The following is a 3,806-nucleotide window of genomic DNA, read 5'->3' on the forward strand; positions in this document are numbered from 1 at the left end:
GGTAAATTCCTAGCAGTGCCATTGCTGGGTCATAGGGTAGATCTATTTTTAATTTTTTGAGGAAACTCCACAGTGTTTTCCAGAGCGGCTGCACCAGTTTGCATTCCCACCAACAGTGCAAGAGGGTTCCCGTTTCTCCACATCCTCTCCAGCATCTATAGTCTCCTGAATTGTCCATTTTAGCCACTCTGACTGGTGTGAGGTGGTATCTCAGTGTGGGTTTGATTTGTATTTCCCTGATGAGGAGTGACGTTGAGCATCTTTTCATGTGCGTGTTGGCCATCTGGATGTCTTCTTTAGAAAAGTGTCTATTCATGCCTTCTGCCCATTTCTTCACTGGATTATTTGTTTTTCGGGTGTGGAGTTTGGTGAGGCTATACCATATTTTCGATAGCCTCCCTGATCGTGAATATGCTGGAGTTTTCTTGTAGTTGTTCTTGTTGTTGTTTGTTTTGTTGTTGTTTTTCCCATCATAGGGAATTCTCTTCCTTTCCTTTACCTAGGAAACTCCAGTTTATGCTTCAACATCCAGCTCAGTCAATCTCATTTTAGTCAGACTTTCCTGATCTTTAAGAGCACTTACCACATTGTATGGGAATTTCAATTATGTCCCCATCTCCAGCCCTAGAGTGCAAGCTATAGAAGGTACTAAAAGGAAGTAACTTAGTATGGTTGAAAGAACATTGGCTTCAGTTTCAGATGGACTGGGGTTAATATGGACCAGGTTTGTCCTTAAAATTTTTGAAATCTTTACCTAATTTCTTAAGTTTTCTGGAACTGCCTATGTACTATGCCTGACACATAATGGCACTCTATAAATGGCAGTTATTATCACTGTGTGATATTAACAAAATATTTGTTGTTACAAAGTATTCACAAAATATTTATTGAGTGACTGAGTGAATAATAGCTGTAGTGATTTAATTAAACTTTCAGCAGCTTTTGCTTTTACTTGGATTATCTCTGTAAACTACTTTTTCTTATGTCTGAGATTTGCTCATTTTCGTCAGTTTAACAATGGCTCTCAATTAACTGTTTCTTTATAGGTTTTGAATGAAGTCAAGGTGGCCTGTAATAATTCCCTGCCTATTTAAGAAAAATTTATTTATGATGTCTCACATTCTCAAATTTTGCTAAAAGTTTGCAATTATCAGATATCTAAAATTAAACCTTCTTTCATGTGCTATCATAGTTCCTTAGACCAAAAAAGAAGGGTTTGTAGTAAATACCAGCCAGTCATGATAATAAATGCTCATTAAATCTTTATACAATTGATATGTACATATTTCATAATAAATTCACTGTGTAGAAAATATTTTCTAGTTAATACAACATATATATTACAATTTATGACTTATAATTTTGCTTTCTTTCTGTTTTTTCCTATCTGTTTTAAGTTTTTATTTAAATTCTAGTTAGTTAATGGGGTGCCTGGGTGGCTCAGTCGGTTGAGCGCCCGACTTCCGCTCAGGTCATGATCTCGCAGTTCCTGAGTTTGAGCCCCACGTCGGGCTCTGTGCTGACAGCTCAGAGCCTGGAGGCTGCCTCGGATTCTGTGTCTCCCTCTCTCTCTGCCCCTTCTCCATTCATGCTCTGTCTCTCTCTGTCTCTCTGAAATGTATAAATGTTAAAAAAAATAAATAATATAAATCCTAGTTAGTTAACATATAAGGTAATATTGGTTTCAGCAGTAGAATTTAGTGATTCATCACTTACATACAACACCCAGGACTCATTACAACAAATGCTCTCCTTAATACCCATCCCCCATCTAGCCCAATTCCCCCAACCTGCCTCCATCAACCCTCAGTTTATTCTCCATAGTTAAGACTTTCTTGTGGTTTGCTTCCCTCTCTCCTGTTTTTCCCCCTTCTCCTATGTTTTCCTCTTCCTCCTTAGACAGAGTGTTGATGATTTCGTCCTTCTTGGCCTGGAGCTACTCTTCACAGCCCTCGTGTGCTTTCATGGTCTTAGATCTGTGGGCCTCAGCCTGGTCATCCAGAAGCTTCTTGCAAGCCTTGTCTGCCTTCAGCTTGTGGATGTGTTCCATGAGAATCTGCTTGTTTTTGAACATGTTACCCTTCACTTTCAGGTATGGACTGTGATACGTGTGGCGGTCAACCTTAGATTCATGGTATCTTCTGAGCAGGCTGGCCTAGATTCTCATCCTCTTCATCAGGTTACCTTCTGAGGCTTCTGAGCATTGGCAGTGCCTTTTCTTTTAGAAATGCCCATATGCCTGCCCTTCCGGCAGGCCGAAGTGTTTTTCCAGCACTGAGCCCAGGAATGGATGGCTGCAGGCTTCTGGATGACCAGCCCATCTTTGATCAGTTTCTGGATCTGACGATGGGACTTGGCATTGACAATTGCATTGGTATCATTGGGGTCCAACCAGTCCTGCTTTTTGCCCACAGCGGAGGACACTGGAGGCAAGCCTCTTCTGAAGCCTGAGCATACTCATGGGTGCAGCCTCAGTGGCAAAAGGAAAGCTAAACCACATCTTCTTTATCCATTCATCAATTGATGGACATTTGGGCTCTTTCCATAATTTGGCTATTGTTGATAATGCTGCTACAAACATCGGGGTGCATGTGCCCCTTCAAATCGTATTTTTGCATCCTAGTAGTGCAATTGCTGGGTCATAGGGTATTCTATTTTGAACTTTTTGAGGAACCTCCATACTGTTTTCCAGAGTTGCTGCACCGGTTTGCATTGCCACCAGTAGTGTAAGAGGAGTGCCCTTTCTATGCATCCTTGTTACGGCCTATAATTTTAAAGTTCATAAAAATCCAGACTGAATATTTTTCTGAAGGATTGGGGACTTTTTATTTTCCACAGTAAAAACATCTTATTGACTATGTTATCCACTTCAGAGAATCTTATTTTTTATGTTTGTTGTAGACTGACAATAGTATATTTTACATGGCAAGATAAAATTAATTTGCATTTCTCAGTTATAGTCAAGTCACTTCTTCTCGCTGTGATAAAATATTGAAAGGGAAAAAAAACCCCACTAGGACATCCTGACACATGCATACATTTCTGAAACATAAACAAAATGAAGAATTTGAGAGTCCACAAATCAATTTTTCAGTGTAGATATTCGTTATCTGCTCTCTTGCTTGACTGAACAGCTCTACGACTGAACGAGAATTAGAGCTCATTCAGTTTTTTGCCACTTCTTCTAGCACATTCATGAAGCAAAGTGCCAGGATGAAATGGGCACACGACCAACTTTGTGGATTTGTTTGTCCTCTACATCAGGATGCTACCAGCCCAAATGTGCTTTGTTTCTTTTCTCTGCAACCCTTGTGCTTGATTTTCCTCATCCTCAATTTGCAATTTCCTGAGCCTAAAGTCATTCTCATCTTACGTGCAACACAGCCTTTTTTCTTTTTTTGCCAGGGCGTTTGAGTTCACTGTTTTGAAAACCACATAAGATCCAACCCCCCTCCCCACCCCAATACACCCACCACCAAACTCTGCTGACTCGGCAGGGCATTTCTCCTCTTGAAAGGCAAAGCCATTTCTAGGGAAAGTTCTCCTAAAGATGATTTGTTTTTTCTTAGCCTTATAAGTTTTGTCATCGTCTGCATTTCTCTCCGCATAAAAGGCTCCCTCCTGCCTTTCCCTTTTATTTATTGGCTGCTGTACTAACAATAGTTTTCCTGGAAGCAGGGGCATTTCTTTCCTTCTGACTTCTTGCTGGTCAACACAACTCTTCACTTTGACATGTTACATTTGGGAATGAAATATTAATATATGAGACTGGGCAGTGTTTCAAGAAAGATAAAATAAGGAAATAA

General features: G+C 40.1%; 1 pseudogene; it reads right to left on the reverse strand.

Annotated features, from left to right (window-relative positions):
• Positions 1-1,882: 1,882 nt before the first annotated feature.
• On the reverse strand, positions 1,883-2,461 carry LOC123610370 (annotated as a pseudogene).
• Between the last annotated feature and the right edge of the window lie 1,345 nt (positions 2,462-3,806).

This window comes from Leopardus geoffroyi, chromosome C2 (assembly GCF_018350155.1).
Source record: "Leopardus geoffroyi isolate Oge1 chromosome C2, O.geoffroyi_Oge1_pat1.0, whole genome shotgun sequence".
Classification (NCBI taxonomy): Eukaryota; Metazoa; Chordata; class Mammalia; order Carnivora; family Felidae; genus Leopardus; species Leopardus geoffroyi.